The sequence below is a fragment of the Ambystoma mexicanum genome, chromosome 5p, assembly GCF_040938575.1.
Source record: "Ambystoma mexicanum isolate Mex_15411 chromosome 5p, UKY_AmexF1_1, whole genome shotgun sequence".
NCBI lineage: Eukaryota > Metazoa > Chordata > Amphibia > Caudata > Ambystomatidae > Ambystoma > Ambystoma mexicanum.
The window spans coordinates 578,250,772-578,274,574 of record NC_090930.1 but is presented as its reverse complement, the minus strand read 5'-3'; positions in this window follow the sequence as shown (position 1 = coordinate 578,274,574).

The following is a 23,803-nucleotide window of genomic DNA, read 5'->3' as shown; positions in this document are numbered from 1 at the left end:
CAATAGGTAGCAATTCTCCCATCACAGCCTCAATCTTAGCCAGGTGGTCTGCCTTATCATTTCCCTCCTTATCCTCTCCTGGTGTTTTTAAATGCCCAAGAATTTTTCTCCAGTATATTGTTAAATTATTCTCTGACACCAATTTGTCTATGGCTTGTATCATTTTTCCATGTTTAAGTGGCTTTTTGTTGTATGTAACCATGCCTCTTGCTTTCCAATCAGGCAAATACTCCACAAAGCTATTCCGTGCATAGTCAGAATCAGTCACCAGGACAATTTCACTGAACATTTTATCAACTGCAGTAGCAATTGCTTTATAAATGGCTGCCAATTCTGCCACCTGACTGCTCCTATCTCCAATCCTCATCCCTATACTGGGGACGCCTTCACATTTCAACCAGACATTTCCTATTCCTGCCACTAATTGTTTATTACCGTCATTTTCAATGTGAAAAGCACAACCATCCACATATACAGTTGGCAAATCCTTGCATGTTTTTTCATCAAAAGCTTTGTGTGGTGATTGTTCAAATTCCTGCAAGCTAGTTTCCAATTTCATTTCATTTGGTATTTGTTCAGCTGCACAGTCATGTAAGTCAGCTAACCCTTGAGCAATTGGGCTCTTTTTATTTTGTCCATATCTCACTTCTACGGGAAAACCTTGTAATGTCAGCGTCCATGAAGTGATTCTGGATTGCGCTAGATTACCTGATCTAATTCTTTTACTCTCTAAAAATTGCAAAGGTTGATGATTTGTTTCAATAATCACCTTTTCTCCCTGAACAATGGGGCGGAAATGTTGTAGCGCCCACACAGTGGTTAATAGGGCCTTTTCACATTCATTAAATTTCATTTCAACTTGGGAAAATGCCTTACTTGCATATGCAATGGTTTTGTGATTCAAATCGTGTTTTTGTGATAACACTGCTGACATACAATGTTCAGAAAAACCTATTTCTATAAAGAAATCCCTGTCCTTTATGGGGTATGTTAAACATGGTGCCTTTACAAGACATTCCTTTAATTTAGCCACTGCATCAGACTGCTCTTTTTCCCATTTCCAGGGAGTATTCAGTTTAAGCAGTTTAGTCAATGGTTGAATGATGTCTGCATAATTTTCAATTAACTTTCTGTTATAGCCTGTCATCCCTAATAAACTTTTTACTCCTTCCACATTTTTAGGATCTTCTAATCTTTGTATGGCCTCTGTTTTCTTCTTTTGTGGATTTAGCCCATGTTCAGTCACTTCATGCCCTAGAAAGTTCACTTTTTTCTTGCACCATTGTGCTTTTTGCAAAGATACTTTGGCGCCTGCTTTCTGCAATTGGCCAAGTACATGTCTTATTTCATCAAAATGGCTTTTCAGGCTTTCATTTTTTATCAGGACATCGTCCACATAAACTATTGTTCCTCTTTCCGCTGCATCCGGCATGGCCTTCCTCAAAAATATGCCAAATTCACTCCAACTATTGATGTACCCGAACGGAGCTCTAAGCCAGGCATATTGAGTCCTGTCAAATGTAAAGGAAAATAAATGTTGTATCTCCTCTGCCAATGGCACGCACCAATATCCAGAGGTGAGATCTAATGTGGTAAATACATTTGAACCATGTACCTGAGCCAAGCCCTGATCAATGAATGGCAGTGGCCATCTAGATACTGGTACTCTTTTATTTAACTCTCTCAAGTGTGCACACAGCCGCCATTGACCATTTGGCTTTAACACACCTAAAATAGGTGTATTGGATGTGCTATGAATGGGCCTGATGATTCCCCGTGATTCCAAATTTTTAATAATCTCTGCCAATGATTCTAAACATGCCAGCGGTAGTCTATACTGGCGTACAAACACTGGATTTCTGCTACACCCTTCTGGTAGTGTGGCCACATGTAAATCAGTTAAACCACAATCATAAGCATCTTTTGCAAATACATCCTTAAACTCCATAAATATCTCCCTCAGATTGTCCCTATCCTCATTGCTTTCACACACATCCGCTAAGGAGATCTGCTCTTCTACCATTTTGGAAAATTCTGGAAAATCTTCTGGTAAGGGAATCTCGGCACTTTCCTCTAACTGTGTGGCTGTGTCTTTTTGTAAAGCTGCCACTTTTAAATATTTTGGCATATCAGCTTCCACTTCAATGGGCTGATTTTCTGTTTCATTTTCATTTAAATTAAATATTATGCAATCCTCTTGACAACACACTGGCCCTCATTACGACCCTGGCGGAAATCGAAAAACGATGGCGGAAATGCAATACCACCATCGAATAGCGCTCGGTGCGACTATGACCCGTCACCGCAAAGTACGATGCCATTAGCGACACCGTAGTGAACGCCAACGCTAACTGCACCAAGTACGCGCGCGCGCGCCATGCCAAACCGTAAATACCACCATGGCGCAACGGTACGCGAATTCCGACCCTAGCGGACATGTACCTAACGCCATCAAGCACGGCGGAAAGTACCATTCCGCCATGGCGAGAAGTACGGCATCGCGAATCAACCATAAACGGCCCCACTGAGTGCCTGTACACCGCTCCCTGCCCACAAAGTACAACTCCCCGTAGGTGCAATGAAGTCACAATGCAACCAGTGAAATGTACAAGTCACCCATGCATGCCAACGAACAAAAGAATCACAAGAGGGGCCAATGGGAGCTGCAGGGCACAGATGGCACGAATACAGAAGCCATCCCAATGGACATGACCACAGTCCCCCACCAAGAAACGCACGCAAACACAGGCACCTGTGACCAGCAATATTCCGAAAATCACATCATTCCACCAGTCCACCTGGCTGACCGGCATCTGTTACACAAAACCCAATCCCCCGCCCCTGAGCATGACAACATTCAAACAGTCATATTGGCAGCCCCCATCCCTGACCTCACTGGGCTTCGTAGGCAAACGCGCCCAGCACAGTACCACGCAACTAAACTCCGAAGCTGGAACCCAATGCAGATCTCCTCACAATACATCGCCCCCCAAATAGGAATATGCCACATCACTTGCAAAGAAGAACGCTACACGGCCCATATCAGAATAGAAATTTAATGCACAACAAAATCACCAAGCCCATACAGCCATTAGGCCATGAACTCCAAAACACATTTCACCATTGTGGGCTGCATCCGCAAGAAATGACCAGCTACTACTCGTGTGACGCCCTGTTCCATCATGGTACACAGAGCCACATTCACGTACGAAAAGGCAACATGGAAGTGCACAGAACCGCAGGGCCGTCCCAATGGGGAGGCACTAGTCCAGCTGAAAGGCCGAAATGTTGCTCCGAGCCACTAGTACTGCGTAAGGGCATGTGGCCCATTGGCGATCGTCCCATAAGATCGTAATGCTGCTCCACTGATTAACACGAAGCAGCAGGTGTCGGGAGTAAAACCCATCTGCAGGAGTGGCATACAGATGGCAGTGGCAAAAGGGGAGGAGATACCTGTCAACCAAAAGAAAAGAAAAAGAACAAAATGGCCATCAGAACTACATTCGAACAACTCACTTCAATGATCACACTAAATCCACAGCCATATGCATGCTAGCCCACTCCAAAGGATCATCACCACCCCAAAACCACTTGCGACTCATAACCATCTATATCGAGGTGCAAACACCATCACAAACGAGTGTACCTTTGCATGCGTCTGTGAAAACAGAATCCATCAGATGGGAATGTTAACGTGCATGGACACAAGTGTCTGAAGGCGCGTCGAGACAGGGAGGGCTCAACAAGGCCAGATAGACGATGGTCCCACTATGGCAGCCCTGCATCACATAGCGCAGGGGAGGCGGACAGATTCCAAGAAGCCCTGTACATGGCAAACTCTGTATCAAATCATCTGCCCATGCATCCATTCATCATTCCCTCATCCCGGTATAAAAACGCCTGAATATTTACTCACATAACATTAGAAATATCCATTGAGTCTGTGCGTTATGCAGGCTGCAAAATCCACAGTGCCCCAGCCCGGAATTCCAGTGTTGTGAAGTAACATGTATTTGGGAACGTCTGGCCTCATCGCCCACGTCGCTATTGCGCATCCCAAACTATACATATCAATCATTGCATCCTCGCCATGGCCCCTGTCTCAAGGACATTGAACAATAGAACGTTATATTTGCAGTCAGACCTGTGGGCATCTCCTCGCCGCTAGCTGAAAACCGAAAGCGCCGCCCTTCGAATTCCTCATTTGCAACATCACGTCGAAAAGGCATCTGTGGCCGTTTGAAATCACAAATTAATCCATCTAGTGCGGCTGTGTGTGAAAATGGCAACTGCCTTCACCCACAAATGGGACGCCCCGCCCGTCGGTGCAACTCGGTACAGTGATGCATGAGGGCCCACCGTTACTCGAGTACTACGTTCCACTGACCCTTCACAAGTCTGTTCGCGACTGCAAAGATTGTATGTGAAACAATGGGACCATAGCCGAATGTACATATCAACCAATGTTACACGGCCATTGGGTACAAATACATGATTGCAATAGCAAGATGCCATTACTCGAATTGCAGCGTTGTGTGCGGGACGTGCTCGGCCAAAGGGGAGAGCAGCTTGCACAGGTGGAATGAATCACCACAGGTGGAGGCCATACAGCCTGAAAACACATAAATTGCACACCCAGTCTCCTCCCACAACCACACCCACTCCGAAATGCTACCTGCAGGACTCGCGATGTTGGCCCTGGGGGACCTGATAGCACTGCAAGTACTCCAACTCCAAGAAGAAGACGAACACCAACTACAACTGGCCGCACGGAGGAGACGCAGGAGGAGGAGGAGGGCAAGGCAGGGCCAGCAAGGGCCGCCAGCACAGCCACTACCACCACGCAGGCAGCCCGCAATCCCACGCCTCCGAGCACATCCGTTCAACCTCACTGCTGAGCAGATCCACACCCTCTACCGTTTGGACCGGGACACCATAGCCGCCATTGTGGACATGACACAGGCTGACCTTGTCAGCATGATAGATAGCCCAACCGCCATCCCACCCCTACTGAAGGTGGTGTCTGTACTACACTTCCTGGCCACAGGCACCTACCAGCACACAGTCGGACAGTTGCATGGCATTTCTCAGCCACTGTTCTCATGGACACTATTGCAAGTGCTCGATGCCCTCCTGCAGCACGCAGACGACTACATCTCTCTACCACGCTCGGAGCAGGAAATTACCAACACAAAAGTGGGATTCCATGCACTTGCCGGCATACCGGGTTGCATTGGTGCCATCGACTGCACCCATGTGGAATTGGTCGTCCCACATGCCATGGAGGCCCAGTACCGCAACCGAAAACAATTCCATTCCCTGAATGTACAAATGGTGTGTGACTCCAACAGGATCATTACACATTGTTGTGCCCGATTCCCTGGATCAACCCATGATTCAATGGTCTTGAGGAACTCTACAATACCACGCTACATGGAGCGACACGCAGGGAACAGATCCTGGCTACTCGGTGAGTCTCATTTCATGCATGATGATGTGGGGTATGTGATTCGGCAATGACCTGGCAGGAAGGGGGGGGGGGTGTGCGTACGTAGCAATGGAATTCCACATCATACGTTTATCGTCCACATACAGGTGATGCTGGATATCCACTGAAGAGATGGCTCCTCACACCAGTCCGGAACCCACGGGACCAGCATGAGGGGGACTACAACCATGCCCACTCACGTACCCGTGTAGTCATTGAACAGGCATTCGGCCTACTGAAGACTCGTTTCCGCTGCCTCAGCAGGTCTGGCGGGGCACTCCTGTACCGCCATGAGAAGGTTGCAAAGATGGTGATGGCATGTGTCATGCTACACAACATGTGCGTACGTAGAAATGTGCCCATGCCCCCTGACGCAGAACTGCAAGCACCTGAAGATGGTCATGATGAGGGTGGGGATGTGGCAGCACCTCAAGGAGTCTGCGAGGCACCGGAGGGCCGTGACATTCGTCAGCATCTCATTGATGCATGCTTCTAGCACTCACGCCTGGTGGCTGATACATGGACACGGTACTCGTGGCACTGTGTGTGTCTGGTACATGCACAATATGGACTGTACGCCTATGATGGCCTAGTACACAAAGATCATTGTCCACACATCTCATTGGTTGATCGTGCATTGTTTATGGCATATGTGATATCATGTTGAACACCCTATCGACCCGCCACCCAAGTGAGCCCAAAACACCCCCTCCACCCTCCTACCTCCCCCCCGAACACCAGTGTCCAAAGATGCTCATCGTCAGTGGGCAGTCGCTATTGCAAGCCCCCTCTGCGGGTATCAGGGGCACCCCTGCCTGTGGAGCGCAGGTTCCTCCCAGATCTACGTTGGGGGCTGCCCTGGACGGAACTTGCAACGGATGATGTCTCTGCCTGCTCACGTCCATGCATGTCCCTAAGGGTTTGTGAGAGCTCAGTGAGCACACGGCGCACTGCGGCAAGTTCGGCACATACGTCTTTGGACGTCGCATGCAGTTCCCCCCTCAGGCTCTCGGTGCTACTCTCCATTTGTACTCTCAGGCTCTCGGTGCTACTCTCCATTTGTACTCTCAGGCTCTCGGTGCTACTCTCCATTTGTGCCCTTAGTGTCTCTGTACTTCTCTCCATTTCTGCCCTAAGTGTCTCAGTTGATGTTTCTATGTCTGCCTTAGTGCCCCCACATTCATCGGCATGGACCTTGAGGAGCGTGGCCAGTTGCTGCTGTTGCACGATTAACTGGTCGAGGGACTGTTGCCTCTGCTGGGCCATGGCCATTTGCGGTGGTGTCACAGAGGGGCTGGTGACCTCATGTTGCCTTGCCACAGGGCTTGTGGGGGATGGCCAGTCGTCGTCTTGTGGGTGCCCCTGCGTGGTATCCTCATGGTGTACGGGATGGGACAGACAGGGGGATTGAGACAGGTCATGGATGGATCTGACTTCGACATCCCCGTTTTCTGTGTCGGAGCATGCTGCCATCAATGGGGTGTCACCTATGGTGCTGCTGCCACCAGAGGCAGTGCCTTCTGTGGCATCCATTGGGGGGACCTGTGGTGGTGGTGTTGTGGGCATGCTGGCTGCTGGGGTGCCTGTTGATGTTCCCTCCTCTGTGCTGCCACCTGATTTGTGCTGCTGCCGTGTCTTGATCCGTGCAGCTGAGGTGGAGGGTCTTTGGCCGTTGGTCTTGGCCCTCTTTGCAGGTGTGCTGGTAGGGGTGTCCTGATGCTCGTCGTTTGGATCGGACCCTGTGGTGGAGTAAAGGAGGGCGAGGGTTATTAATGGGTCTGTGGGAATTGGAATGGCATTGTATCACATGCATTGGGGTGGTACCTGAGGGTGATTTGAGTCGGGGCCTTGGAGGTGCTTTCATTTGTGTGTGGAGTGAGGGTGCAGTTGTTTGGCAGCCTGCAGTTAGGGCGTGCCTGCTGCACGTGTAGTGGGTGTTTTAGGGGTTTTTAATTATTTATGTATTTATTGTGAGTTTTAAAGTGCGCTATCAGGCCAATGTGTGTGGACGTTCTCCTGGACATGTGTTTCTGTTGCACTATGGGGACACATGGTACTTCACATGATTGGAAATTGTGGATTTGGCATTGTTTTATTTGGGCCACCTACCTGATTCTTCGGATGTCTGCACTCCTTTCTCCATCCCTCCGACTCCCTCTATGCTCTCCATTCCAATGGTGGAGGCACAGATTTCTTCCCAGGGGGTCAACTTGATGGGTGATTCAGGACCTCCCCCGGTGGCTGTGGCAATGTTGCGGTTGGCAGAAAGTATGCTACGGACGCGTATCCGCAGGTCGTCCCATCGCTTTCTGCATTGCTGTGGGTTGCGGGGTGCGGTCCCCACCGCACTTACACGCTGTGCCACCAGGGCCCATATGGCCTTCTTGTTCGCAAGTGCCGTCCTGGTCATTTGCGTGGAGAAGACGACGGCAGCATTCTCCTGGAGGGTCTCTGTTAGCACGGTGAGTTCCTCACGGGAGAAGTGGACCTGCCGCTTGCGGTCGCACGCTTTCTTCGCTACTTTTCCCATTTTTCTTGGTTTCGCTAGGGTGGATGACGGGTTGGGGTGTATCTCAGGGTAGTGTTTTTAGTGGTTGTGTGGATTTTGTGGTTTTATAGGTGTACGGCGGGATGTTTCCCGTTCCGGGCCCATGTTTTTACTTCCGTTTCCGTATATTTACGGTCACCGTACTTTCCGGTTGGCGCTCACTGCGGTGTCCGCTAAGATGGGTGGCGGTATTGCACCTAGGGCGCCGTACGGCGGCGGTGTGGGCCGTTTTGGGGTCATTTCCGCCATGCCGTGGTGCTCGTGCCCGATGGGTCGGAATGGGCCGCACTTTGCTCCTTCGTGCAATGGCGGAAACGCTATTTACGCTGTGGCGGTCCGGTCAGTCACTTTCCGCCAGGGTCGTAATGAGGGCCACTGTCTCATTTGAATCATAAGGATACACAGAATGAATTTTAAATATTCCTTTGGGCTGAGAGTCCAGGTGTTCTGGCAACTCACCCTTGGCATCTACATACTTTTCAGGAATATTTCCAATCACCATGTTATTTAAATCTGCCGTATAATGTGATTTTTGTATGGCCATTCCTAATGGGGAGTTTTCCTCTAAATGAATATCCTGACAACCTTTATTATTTACCATATTTTTTACAGATCCTTCACCAATATCTACCAATGGAATGTATTCATAATCCAGGCCTTGCTGTTTTATGGATTCATTCAGGCATACAAATGCATCAGAGCCTTTCATCTGCTGTCCATTTTTGCATTTCAGTGTTATTGCAAACTGTTTTGTAAATGCAGGAATAATAGTATCTTTCCTCATTTGTAATTCGATTGCATAAGGAACCAGTTGTGCACAATGATAAGCCCTTCTTTTGTCTTCAAATTCAGGTGCCGGACCACCTAGGCGTGACCATATTTTTTGATTAAGGAAATCTAACACCATACACATTCTGTGCATGATGTCATTGCCCATGTAAAATTCATTTTGTGCTCCACTCACTATCCATACATTATGGTAAATTGTTTTGTGCCCAATGCTAATTTTAAGCATGCATCTGCCTGAAATTCGGTTTTCAAAGTCTGGACTGTCCAACCCAGAAACATATTGGTTTTTAATCCTAAATCTCGGGATTTCTTCCCTCTCCATTATTTTTTGCAACAATTTCTCATTAATGAAACTCCTTTCATGTTCAAGCGCTAAAGTGGCTTTTATTGTTTTAAAATAGTCATTTATACCAACATGAACCCATGGTTGCTCATCTTCCATGTGTATTTCTGCCAGCGTGGTAATGTGTTTTTCTGAATCTGTTTTAGGAGCAATATTCTGTTTGCATGTTTTCTCTTTTAAATAAAAACGTAATGTGTGCTCATCTATGGCAGTCTGCCAATTTTTCCTTGGGTCCAAGTATATTTGTACAGGTAGTTTTTCATTGTCGCTCTGCATTTTGTCTTGACACATTAATATAACAGTGACACTAGGTATGCAGCTATTCTGGAGATATACCACCACAGCATCATTTGTTTTGGCAACAGTGTGACATTCATTTATATTGCTGTTTTGTGATTTTAGTTTCTTAGGCCTCAATGATTTTTTGGTTAAGGACCACAGCACTCCATTCACCCCATCTATTAGAGGAGACAATCTTTTCAGGCAATCTGTCCCCATCAGAAAGGGAATTTCACAAATAGATGTGATCAATACCTCTTGTTTCATTCTGTGCTTTCCTATTTTTATGTCAACCTCAGTTACACCTATGATGGGCACCTCCTCCCCATTAAAGTTATGCACTGGGCCTTGATTTTCCTTCACTGTGATCTGACTCTGTGGGGGTCTCCCTTCATTGATACTCTTTACCAGCTCCTTGGACATAATTGTGGCCTGTGCGCCAGTGTCAATCATAGCAAAGGTGTGGCATTTTTCTTCTACAGTGATGGGTGCATAATATCTGTCCTCAACTTCCTCTAATACACATAAGAAATGTGAATTCTTACCGATTTCAGGGCTCACCTTTCTCAGGTCTTTTTCACTTTTGGCTAAACACATTGGTAAATGGAGAGACATTTTTCCCTCCTTTTTACCCATTTCTGCGCGAGAGACTTTATTCATTTCTCCATGATCAGAGGTTTTTTGGAGTGTGGCCACTGTTCGCCCATCCATCTGGGTAACATCAGAGACCACATTACAACCTTCCAACTGAACATGTGTAACAACATCATTCAGCAATTTGTCATTTTTTAATTCTGTGCATTTGTAATCATTTAGTGTGATATCAGCCCTTTCAGCCTCTTCAAAAATATGTGGCTCAAAGAATTCTTCAGGTGATTGACTTGTACCCTCCTTGTGAGTATTTCCTTTTTCTGTCTGTGTTTGGTCATTGTTTTTCTTGCCCAGGGAAGGAGCTATAGCATCCCCACTTACTCCCTGTCCACTGGTATTCCCCATGCATGAGTCATTTTTCTTAAATCTGTCCCTTTGTTCTTTTGGAATTCCTAATGTTTCTTTTTCATTTGTACAAATCTTTACTGTTTTATTTAGCTCTAGGTTAAACCGTACCTCTTTTTTAGAAGTATTTGCACTTTCTGTCACAAGTTCATTTACTGGCACTTTCACATTTAATCCATTAGGCATCTCAGAGTCGTTATGCAAAATTATATCAGAGCAATCTGTCATTTTGGCACTGCAGTTATCATGAGTACTTAGTCACTTTTTGGAAGGCCCCCGGTCATTGCTATGGCCATCAGCCCCCTCTTTGGAAGGTTGTTTTTGCGCTGTACAGAGCTTTCCTATTTGCTCAGCTAACATTTTCACTTGGGCCTCAAGGCACTGTAACCTTTCCATCTCTCTAGGATCCTCTTTCTGTGGTCTAGGTCGATATTGGTTGTTTTCCCTCTGATTGGATCTATTCTGATACCTCTCAGGTGATTGATGTCGGTTGGGATGGTTTCTGAACTCTTGATTCATTTGTGGAGGGGAGCGGGTTGCACCCATCCTTTGATTATAGTCCCCTGGTGGGGAATCATTGTACTGACGTGGATTGTAGTTCACGTTTTGCCTCATGTCCTGTCTCTCAGATTGTGGGTACTGGCCCCTAGGTTGATTTCCATTATCAGTAAATCGATCCACATATCGGGGCCTATCCTGATTACCATATATCATGGTGTTGGGATCAAATCTGCTCTGTGTCCCCAATGACTGGTAGGGACCATCATTTCTTTGATCTTGATTTTGTCTCTGGTTATTGTTCATACCTGCCATATCAGGCCAATATCCTACCCGGGGTATGTCCCCTAAATACCTAGGGCTGATGTAGCTCTCTCTATTACTAGGATCATGTGATTGGAACATTGGTACAGGAAATGGCGATCTTTGTTCATTACCCCTTTTTTCAGGTGTCACATTATTTTTACCTTGGCTTTGAGCAGACTCAAGGGACATTTTGGCTGACCTGATTTCCATTACTGTGGCTGAGGGTTATTTAGATTTAGGTCTAGTATCTTTCATTTTATCACTTTCTCTACCCTGACAATAGAGTACCTCATATAGTTTTGTGCTTTGATGTACAATCCATTCAAGGGACTTGTCACGGTCAAATTCACGGACCAATTGGGATATGATGTCTTTCTGTAGCCCATAGAAGTATGCAGTTTTAAACTCATTGGAATTTGAGTCAAAAGATACATCAAAGCGAGAAAATGCTCTTTTTAAGTCTTGTAAAAATTGGCGAGGGGATGTATTAGGTCCGGCAGTAATTGTGTAAGCGACTTTCTTTGCCTCCTGCAATGACTGAAAAGGAGAAAAATGACGCCTAATTTCTTTTTCAAACTCCAACCAGGTCATATTCTGCTGTTCATTTAATCCCCTTATGATGCTGGCCGTCGGGGCATCTAAAGTTAAATGAAAATATTGTCTGTACTGTTCCTTAGGTATCTGGAGTGCTTTAAAAATGTCATGCACCGCTTCTAAGTGATCCTCAATGCAGCATTCATCTCCCTTTTTAAATGGTTTGATCAGGGCTTTAATGGATTTCATTATTTTTATGGAGCTACTTGTTGCAATGCACGGAATTGCACTATTTTGTGATTCAATCCTGTTTTCAGGTGTATGAGATTGGTGACTGCCCCCAATGGGATTATCAAATCCCCCAAGGGCGCTGCAACCAAGTTCAGTCACCGGCCCAGTCACTGGAGCACTAGCTCTTTGGGCAGAGCTAGAATTCACCTCCACTCCATTGAATGTGGTACCCTGCCGCCTCTCCTGGGACCTGGGAATGCACATTTGCTGTTCTAAGTCCTTACACTTTTTAAGGAGTCTGTTTGCTTCATTTTGCAAATAGTTATTTTCATCACTCATCTTATTAATCACCTCCTGCATGTCGCACATTTGCATTTGGCATTCATTGAACTCTTTATTTCTCTTGTCTCTTTCTTGAATCATTTTAATCATTTCTTGTTCTGCACTCTGGAGATCACATTCTTTTTCACAATGTTCTTTTTGTAAAATCTGCATTTCTGAAACAACCTCATCTTTATCCTGTCTAATGTGGTCCACTAAGGCTTTTAAGTGTACCAATTCTTGCTCACTATCTTCAAATTGTTTCTTGATTTAGGATAACTGAGTATCAAAGTCTCTGCATTTTAATTGCATGTCTTTTTGGCATACATTCAATTCTGCTCTCAACATTTCCTGATTTTTACTTGCCCCATCTAATTCAGTCTTTAACCTGTTAATTAGCTGAGTATCATTCTCCTGCATTCGCAGGGACTTATTCAAAATAAACCATATTTTGCTGCATAGCCGTATTAAACAGTCTTTCTCTGCACTTTTATCGGCTGCATTCAATAATCTTGTAAGGCAGACCTGAATTATGCTGCCTTCTGCAAAAATATTGTCTAGTTTTTCTTTCTGCACCTCACCCTGAATGCGTTCACGCCATTCTAATGTGCTATTCGACGACCAAGTCCCATGTGCAAACAACTTTGCCTCTAAATATTGCACTAGGTCTGAGAATGTGGTTTCCCTTTGTGACATTCTGAAATTCGTTTTTAGTGGCACACTGCTATTATAAAATGGGTTCCCTTTAATGTGCAAATGGCAGTGTGAGACACGCTTGCTACGCCCAGTAGGTACTCTATGATCACTTTTTCCTGCAACGCACCATAAATATGTGGGGTATTTTGTGGAGATTTGGGGCCTGATGGTATTTACTTACCGCCGAAAAATAACTTAGCAACAATCACTCCTTGTATTCAGATTGGGCCATGTACAACAATAATACAGTGGACATGCATTATTTCAGCACACAGACATGCGTATTTGGTATGCGTGGTTGGTATGCGTGGTTGGTGGTATTTTGGTGAGCATAATTCCCTTGTTTTATTTGTGGCCCCAATATCCAGAACCCCTTATTTTTGCTTAGATTTTTCGTGTAATCACTAGAGAGACCTCAGGCTTGCATTTCAGGAACACCACATTTTCATTTTTAGTGTGCCACCATGGGCAATTTCTCTCTGTCTTATCTACGGCAGCAAGCTATCATGTGGTATTTTCCCTATCTTATATACGGTAGTGAACTATGTCCCCGGCCTCCCTTTTTGCCGACTCATAGACCTCCGACAAACTACAACACCTACAGTTAGTTATAATTGCTCATACTGAATTACATTGTGCACCCGGCTGCAGCAAATTTGACGTTTAGAAAATGACAATTTCACTGTCTAAACATCTCCCCACATAATCAGCACTGTATTGGTAAATATAAAACACACCACCCGTCTGCTTTCAAATATTTTTGTGTATTATAAAAGTTGCATTTAAACACGATCTCACTCTTTACAGAAATAAATAAAATAGCACAGTAACAGCATTGTCTGTGATACACTGAAAAGAGAGTGGCGGAGACAAGAACTCAATTTGCAACATTAAACATGTGATTAAAGCACAGGAATCTCCTTTCCTACACTGACTGAATATTCTCGTACACACTCAGCCCCCACACTTCTGTAATTACCTTATCTGTTCAGCATGAGTTTTCTTCAGCTGTTCTCTTTCTGAATTTGGCTCCCTTGAAGATTAACCCCAGTGAAAACAAGCGTCTTTCGTTCTCAAACCGGGGTTATTGCCTGGAATTCTCAGCTTTTGCAGCAGGAATGCTTCAGCCAGGAAACAGGTCCTTCTCCCAGCTCTGCCAAATCCCGACTGTCCTCCCCCTCTCTTCAAGCTCCCCCAGCAAAACTCTCATCATTGCCTCTAGCATGATACTTGCTATGACGCTGCTCCAATCAGAAATCAATCATGCCATCTCCTCCCTCACTATACAATGGCTCATTTCTACAGTAATTATTTGTAACCAACTGATTTCCTGTTCCTTCGAGCCCTTTTGCTTCCTGTAGTTATGTGGACAGAGCAGCAGAGAAAAAGAAAAAAATGAATGTGCGTTTAAAAGTTCACTTTCAGAGTAGGCCTAATTCTGCAGTGGAGACACATTTTTATTAGTGGGTTATGTTAAATGCAGTTTTATTAGTCAGGTTATTTATTAATAATGTTAGTTATTAATTTTCAAATGTGTCTCTTGCACCATAGGCATTTCAGGTGAAAAATAGTGTGCATTTTTGAGTGTGCACGTGTGCTTTTAACTATAAAAATAGATTTGCATCGTATATGTTAAAATTGTTTTTGACTGAATAGCCTGTCTTTACTTATATGTCCATGTTAATCTGGCAACACATATAGCAATGCACCACACCCATGTGGTGGTGCTGCATCAAAAAAAAAAATTGCTACCTGTGCAGTAGTGCTGTATTCTGTGCTGTAACACGCCAAATATCCTTACAGCTTTAAGCTAGCAATGATGTCTTCTACCTCTTTGGTAGTGACTAGGGTGAATTCAAATAGGCTACAAGACTTGGAGGGATAAGTGTGGAATTTGCTTGATTTGGCACTAGATGTGATGCTACTTTTTTTTACCTTCAGTTTTGGCTTGTAATAGTGTGATTTTGTCTAGAAGGGCCTTTTGGATGTTGGCACACCAAAGGGCATATTTATGGCATGAATCCGGTGGGGAGATAGGTGACTTGCGTAAGGCCTTGAAGTCAAGTGAAAACCATTTGTTGAAGTATGCAGGAGGCTTGGCTTTTCTCAATCTGAGCAGAGCTATTTTGTCTAAGGCTTGGAGAAGGTGCTGGTTGTATAGGTCCACCAGGTTGGCCGGATCCTTATCTAAGTTCTTTAGGGCGTTGATGATAGGCTGGAGTAGTGGGAGTATGTTCTCCAGGGTAATCAGGTGGTTGTTTTTCGGTTACGGCAGGGGGAACTCGTTGTTTGTTGAAAATTGATTGGCCGACTTCCTGGATCTCAAAGGATATGATGTGGTGGTCAGACCATGCACAAGGAGATTTCGAGAGTATTTCTGTGTTACAATTTAGATCTGCTATCCAGTCCAAGGTTCTTCTTTTGCTGTGCGTTGGTTCAGAGATACGTTGTGAGAAACCTAGTTATGTGAGGGAGTTTTCTAATGCTGTGGCATTAACCGCTTGAATGTCGTGTAGGCCTAGGTTCAGATCACCCAATAACATCATTTGGGAGCTATGTTTGGTTTTCTGGGTGAGGAGATGTGTGATGTCTTCCTCATAGGAGGACATGGGGCCAGGTGGTTTGTACAGAAGGTGGATAAACAGTATGCGTGAAGCTGTTAGGGGGAGTTTAAAGGAGAAGAGTTCTCCCAAAGAGATTGGTTGGCTAGAAAATTATCTGATGCCAAGTTGTTTTTTTGCAATTAATGCAATTCCAACACCTCTGTTAGTTGTTCTGTCGACTCTGACGATTGTATAGTTTCGGTTAATGCTAGCATAAGAGAAGGCCCTGCTGCTGGGTGAAGCCACATTTCTGTAACTGCTAAGAAGTGTAGGTGATTAGATGAGCTGAGGTCTGCAATATCTAACACATGAGCAATCAGCGACCTGGCGTTGATGAGGGCTCCTTTGATGTGGGGGGCCTCAGTGGGAAAATGAGGTACTGCAAGGGTGGGCTTAAATGTCTGTAGGGGCACAGTATTGTTTTTTTTAATGAGGTCAGTGTTGATTGATATAGATTTAATGGATGGAGTCTTGTAGTGTAGGATGTACTTTGTGTTGATGCGGGAGACAAGTCTAGCATTTCTGCAAATAGTAGAGCATGGTATGTTAGGAGTGGGCTTTCTGACATGTCGCAGTAGCCATTGAATAGGAGTGAGAGGGTAGTTGCTACTTTCTGCAATATTACGTGCAGGCAATTGGCCACGAGCAAAAGGAAGAAGGAACTTCGTAGGTGCAATGGTGTTGGGAAGGGGTCAAAAAGTGGCCATGGTGAGAGTGACAACCCGCACATTGGTTATGGAGTTCATGGGGAGGTGAGCAGCTTGCAACAGGGGTTTGAAGATCAGGCATGTATGTAGTTGTGAGTGTGTAGGGAGGTAGGCTGGCAGGGCTTACAGTGCTGTCTAAAGGTCAATACATGTTACAGAGCAGTGTGTTAGTTAAGTAAACAAAAGTGGCAAGTTTTGTTGATGGTAACCTGGAGGGTGAATACAATGCTATGGTCACACAGTAGTGGGGGTCGGCCTAACTAGATGCTGGCTTATGGTATAGGATGGCAGTGTACCGTAAAACATATTGCTAATCATTATTCACAGGAAGTATTTACGTAGCGTTCGATATCAGGGGCATCAGACAGTAAATATCACAGAGGTAAAAGGTGTTGAGTAATGATCACATGGTATGGTGAGCATTACATATCACCGTGCATGACGGTGAACGTTGGATGTTGTCGGGGGTCACGCTGTAGCATGATGATCAGCGGATAGCTGCTCCTGTAGTATGATGGTGATGGAGGGAGGGCTCCAGCCCTCTCCACACCGACAACGTGAGTTAAAGTGCCTTGTGGCTCGAGACAAGGCCTTCTTGTAGGGCCTTACTCGTTGGGACGGCTTCCGCCAAAGTCAGGCACCCAGGAATGTCCTCAGGGTCCTAACAGGTAACTATGCAAAATGTGATGCAGATTGGTGAAACGGTGTGGAATTGTATCATGATCAAAGTTTCACCAAGCCACAAACCCACATATCGTGCCACAAACACACATACAATGTTGACTTTTATTATGGGGCGGCAATAGCCACCCTATAGTTAAGGTGAGTCAGAGACACAGAGGAACCCTTCAAAATTCTATTGTTAATAAATTGTGATTCAAGTAACATATTCTGCAGAAATTACAAATGTGATTACAAGTATGCGTGGCCCCCCAGACTGCAAAGTTTTGAAAAGATGTTTTAACAAATCAAAAAGTTATTAAGCGTGCAAAAGATATTTTTTTTCCAAAAGTGCAGCCTACTTCCCATTAATTTTCCCATAGACAAAACTGGTCAATTGTTGCCCAAGCGCACAGCCCAAACCGCTGGACTGTTTTGGACCAGGTCTGAAACAACTTGGTCACAAAGAGTTGACTCATAATCCATTCATGGTTTGGAGTTATTCCGTGCTGTGGTTATTTTAAAATTTGCAGGAGAAGGGGGTGCCCCATCTCCAAAAATAATATTTATATCTCCCATGGTTCATTGCCGGATGATGGTTTTCAGAAATGAAACAACTGTTATCTTGTTTTTCTCTCAATGCAAGAGATATTTGCGGCTCTAGCCGAGGTTATGGGAAAATGAAATGCAGAAAATAGCTATCTGTGGGTAAACAAATGCATATGCCATCAGAGTAGAGGTGGAGGGGTGGTTAGAAAGGACTTAGTAAAATTTGGGAGTTGGAGGGGGTTCAGGGACCGAGTTTGCAACGCAAAGCTTTCTGTAACCTCGGCTATAGCCACAAGTAGCCGAGATCTGAAAGCAAACTGCAGCACAGAAGCAACGTGTGCTCTGGGGTGAAAGGGAGAGGGCAGGAGAGGTGAGGAGGCCATCTGGCGTGTGGGGGGAGCTGGAACAGATGAAGGGGGCCCATGGTGAGTTGCAGGGGGTGTGTGCAGGAATTTTATTGTGTTGCCCTTTTTGCCAATATTTGTGGTTATATCTGGGGCTACAAAGGACTACAGGTAGCCGAGGGTATGTGTAGTTTGGTAACCGTGGCCATATAGTTTGGGGTGTCTCTTTTTTATGTTTTTTTAAAGTAGTTTGTTTAGGTATAGTGACGACGGGGGTGAAAATCACTGACCATGGCCAGAGGCCATGGTCAGGGACCTGGTAGGTATTAGAGAGTTGTATTAGAGAGTTGAGGCTATTTTATTTTGGATGTGTGTTTTCAGACTTGAGCATGTGAGACTTTGGAGACAGATAGAAGAAAATAGTTTAACAAAATAATATAATAAGGCACAATTGCAGTCTAGTTTTAGATACGACACACAATGTATTTTAGGTTGTGTATTCTCACTTATAGTATAACAAAGGGGGGTCTGGGAATCTCTCTACCAGAACGAACACAGCCCAATGACCTGTTCTTGGGTGAATAACCCCTGGGAGAGACTCTACCAAGTCTTTAGCTCACTCTCCCTTTCACAGAGAAATGTCCCCACATATCAGTCTTTGTCCTGCAAGGGGCAGTCCAGCACCGAAATGCTAGACAATTTTCCTCTGAACAAGAGTACCAACAGCAACCCCATACACGTGTTTCAGCCTTGTAGGGCATCATCAGTGAGGTGAAGCTGTGCCTCTCTAAGAACAGTGAGCAAGGGGTCCACATCTGGATCGCCCTGGTAACTTAGGGTGAGACCCATAGTTAATTTATGCAAAACAAAGGGTGTCTGGGAATCTCTCTACCAGCATGAACACAGGCCAGTGACCTGTTCTTTGGTGAATAACCCTTGGGAGAGACTCTACCAAGTCTTTAGCTCACTGTCCCCTTCACAGAGAAGACATTTCCCTGCATATAAGTCTTTGTCCTGCCCAGGGGTAGTCCAGCACCGAAATGCTAGGCAATTCTCCTGTGAACAAGAGTACCAACAGCAACCCCATACAAGTGTTTCAGCCTTGTTGGGCATCATCAGTGAGTTGAAGCTGTGCCTCTCTAAGAACAGTGAGCAAGGGGTCCACATCTGGATCGCTCTGGTAACTTAGGGTGAGACCCAAAGTTAATTTATGCAAAACAAAGGGGGGTCTGGGAATCTCTCTAGCAGCACAAACATGTCCCAATGACCTGTTCTTGGGTGAATAACCCCTGGGAGAGACTCTACCAAGTCTGTAGCTCACTGTCCCTTTCACAGAGAAGACATTTCCCTGCATATCAGTGTTTGTCCTGCCCAGGTCTTCGTTGTAGAGTTGTGTTGTAAATGGTGAAGAGTACCTCCTCTGCCTCTTTTTTGCACAGTGTTCCTTCACTTTGAAGAAGCACCAACTGTCTGCTGTTCTTTTCATTCATGTGGATTGTTGGTCCAAAAGATGATGTTGTCACTACTTGTGCACTCATGTTCAGACATGTTGCAATGTATTTATTATTAGGGAGGTAATTGTAAAGCAATAAAAATGATAACATGAAAAAGCCAATGCTGCACAAAATAAAAAAGTACAAAAATTAGTTTGATAAACTATAAGTGTTTCATGATGTGTTCTCCAAGTTTATTTATCCTACCATATTTCTCTTGTTCTCCAAGTTTACTTATCCTACATTATTTTCTCTTGTTCTCCAAGTTTTCTTAACCTTCTCATAATTTGCTCTGCATGCTACCAGTATAATGTTATTTGATTACTTTCACCTAGTTTATATATCTCTATTAGTTTTTTGCAGTGGTGTTTTTGTATCGTTTTTGATACTTTTGTATGAGTTTTTTTTTTAATCCAGGTTGGATTTTTTTTCTCCCAATTACCCAAAGATGGGTATGTGCAAAGAGACAACAGTGTACTATGTACTAATGTTGTATCTGTTATAAAGGGCATGTGCTGCACTGCATATAAAATATGAGGGTCATAAAAATGTGTGTATTAAATTGTGTTTATGAAAGTGTGTGTGTCATTGAACTGATTCTGTTTTCTCTATTTTAGATATCATACTTTATTTAAACATAGATCTATAGCCGCAGCTACGAGATTGCCACGGCTACTATCCATCCCAATGAGCCATTGGCATTTGCAGATTTTACCATCTTTTAGGATTTTCCATTGTGCACCACAAATGCTTCTCACAGGGACTGATTAGTGCGCATTGACAGTCTAAACCGTTGCATCGGGAATGGGGCAACATAAGTGATAGCCCTGTGATTTCTTGTAATTATGAACAACTTTGAAACTTTACTATAATTATGTAGAGTGTCTGCAAGTGATCATAATTATTGACACAATTCAATTTTATTTAAATGACGAGTGAAAGCACCTTTTAGTTTTTGGAAGTTGGAGCAACTCCCAAAATCGAATTTCCAATCAAGCATGTGAAACAGGTCCCTCACCAGCTTCATGAACCTATTATGTTTATGCTCTAGACAATAAGTAGCGTCTAGCTTTGTGAGCAGGGGGCATGTAGGAAATGTTTTGGATTTCAAAAAGAGTTCACCTCTACGTTTAATGATGCCAATGATTTTAACAACAGCAATCCTTGTTCTAGCTGTACATATTCAATGGAGGCGGATGGAGGAAGCCCTAGGACACATCGACAAAAAAAACCTTCAAGCACTCGTAACCAATCAAGGTCATGCATCTCCAGGGCATCACACCCATATAACACCACAGGGCAATGCAACTGCTTGTCGAGGTCAAGGATGTCTCCCAAGGTAAACCCTGCATGATAGTATTCAAATCTGTGTACCATGAAAGAAATGTGTATGGCTCTGCGAGAGTTGCATTTTATGAGCTCTCGGTATTGTATTGCATTGTATTGTATTTATTGTGTTTTTATAGCGCTTTAATCGAAAAAGTTTTACATTTTTACAACAGAATACATATAACATTATGACAGTGGAAGCAATTTACAATCATAAATCAAACGAACAAAACATTAAGTAGAACAATTAAACTGTGAGGGGAGAGGGAAGGGTGAGGAAGGGAAGGAGGAGGGAAACAGAAGGGGTATAAGGGCGAGAATGAGGGAGGGGAAGGGGAAGGGGAAGGTAGAGGATCATAGGGAAGATTCAAGGGAAGGAGAGAGAATGAGAGGAGGGGAAGCGTTCATGGCAGGAAATGGAGAAGGAGAAATTTCAGGGAAGTTCAGAAGGAGGAGAAGGTAGGTATAGAGCGGATTGAGAGGGGTAAGGAATTCCAGTGCAGGGGGTGCTAGGAGATGAAAGGAGCGTAAATGGGAGGAGGCACACAGGGAAGGAGGAACAGTGAGAAGGAAGTGGTTAGGTGAACAAAGGGAGTGGGAAGGAGTGTAGAAAGAGAGGCGAGAGCGGAGATAAGGGGGAGCAAGGTCATGGAGAGATTCTATTCCAAGGTATTTATAGTTTTGGGTGTATTTAATATGACCAAGATCAGTTATCAAAGATTTCATATTTACATGACATGCATTGTTTTTTTTTTAATTGATAGACATATCATATTCCTCTGAATAACAAGCAAGAGCATTCATCATAGCCTTTATTCCTGAGAATAAATTATCACATAATACTAAGTTGTCAGCATAAAGCATGGCAGTAACAACACGTTGGACAATCTTCGGGGGGCATTTAGCACAGAGTATCTTATAGAGGGTAGATCATCTATGTAGAGGTTGAATAGTAGGGCAGCAAGCATCCATCCCTTATTTACCCCTCTACCTATATACATATCTCCAGACAGGTGACCATCGTTACCAAGCCAAATCTGTGCCATTGTCCAAGTGTGTAAGGCCACAAAGATCTGAAGTAGGTATTGTTAGGCAGAATCATATGCAGTACCCTTTGGGAACACCACACACAATTAAGACTACAAATGAAACTACAAATTCACCTTTGGTACTAGCCTGTACTACACAGTAAAGTGGTAGCAATGGCTGAGCAGCCAGACGTATCTCAAGCGTGAAGTGAGCAGTATCAGAAGTTACACAAAGGACAGCAATTACAATGGTTCAAACAAACACTGACTCAAGGTTTCTGAGTAAAAGAATACACCTTTATTTACACATCAGTTGTATAACAATTCACTAAGTAAAACAGCTGAAAAATCACACTCTTAATATACTACACAACACCCAATGAATTCTGGACAAGTTAAGCTCAAAATGAAGTGTGAGGAAAATGGAATGCAATTTAAAAAGGAGGGGAACACAAGGTTATACAAAATTAAGCAGCACCCACAAGTAAGTAGGCAGGGCAATCTAGAAAAGGCTTGCTACAATGAGGATTCAAATCAATAGGCCTGGGCTAATATTAATGGTTCAGAGTCTTTGCAGAGGATCACACAGTTCAGAGTAGTTTGCGATTAAGTTTTTGGCAAGAGTATGAAACGCAGTTGGTCGAAGGAAAAGTTATTTAAAAGAGTAGAGAAGGAGAAACCCTCGGATGGTGAAAGATTTCAAACACTTTCACCGTGGTCGAACGGAACGAACAACCGGGTTAGACCAGTACCTTAAATGAAGAAGAAGGCTGTAGCGGAGGCTGAATTTCCTGGCAGGTCCTGCAGGCTCACGGTTCCTGAAGTGACTATCGGACTGACATGAAGTGGGAAGACTGGAAGGTCCTGCACTGCCCGGGTAAGAAACCAGCAGCAGAGCAAAGCAACAAATAAAAGATGAGCTCCTTAAAACCCAAACAGGGTCCAAGTCTCGAGGCTATCCGGATCACTGCAGCGAAGCACAGCAAATTCCGACCACTGGAGGGAGGCCTTGCTTGGTGTTTGGTGAACTGGTTGGTCCCATCAGCTCAAGGGAAGAAGATTACTTGCAGATCTTCTCTGTCATCGAAGTTTGGAGATACGGACCCAAAGCAGGGCTTCACCAGGAGGTTCAGTCATGGTTGTGGTCCTCTTCCTTCAGCTTCTCTTTGGTTCTCTCGATCCAGTGGCGACTCTGCCTTCCTAGTCCCAGGGACCTGATTTTTATGAAGTTTTCCCCCATTCACACAGCCTGGCTGTCAATCACACAGCAGAGTGGCTGTCCTGGCAGAACAGTCACCTAGCCAATCAAATCAGAGAGCAACTTGGGTGTGTCTTGAGCTTCCAAGGGAACCCTGTGCAGGGGGCCTAAAACCTCTCCCTCACATCCTGTCCCCCCAGACTCTCAGGTGCCTAAGGAGGGCTTCTGTGCAGAAGCCTGCCGTAGGTCGGCAAACAAAGGAACCAAACCTGGTTTGGCGCGCAGAATAAAACATGAGAAAGACCTTTACAAAAAGAAATGGTGAATAAACCCAGCCGGAACCAAATAAGAGTAAATGGGGTTCAGCGGATTTAAGTTCGAGGCTACCAAGATAGTCTAAAACAGTACCAAGGCTATTTACATAGACTGCAGTAGAAAGAATATGGTAGATACCACTGCCACCAGCCAAATCTTAAAGACAGGGGAACAAAATAATGTTCCAAGAGAGACAGACAAAAAAGGGTATTAACCCTTTTGAGTACCCTATGTAAGATAGTTTGTACTGGGTCTGTGAATTCAAAAAGACTAATAAAGTCAATGGCAACTTTACATTTTCTGAGAGACAGTAGGCAGTCCCAGAATATGGAGTTTAAAGTGGGAAGTCTGAAAAAGACAACCCTGTGTCACTGCATTAAAGGTGCTGTGTAACACACAGTAAAAAGATGATGCCTATGGTGTAGGTGAAGCTCCACAGTCTATGAACACAAAAATGTTAAACACACACAGCAAAACACATGTAAGAGTAGAAAAAAAGGCTCACACTCTTACCAGGTGAAAAAAATAAATCCTAGAAATCCAGCAAA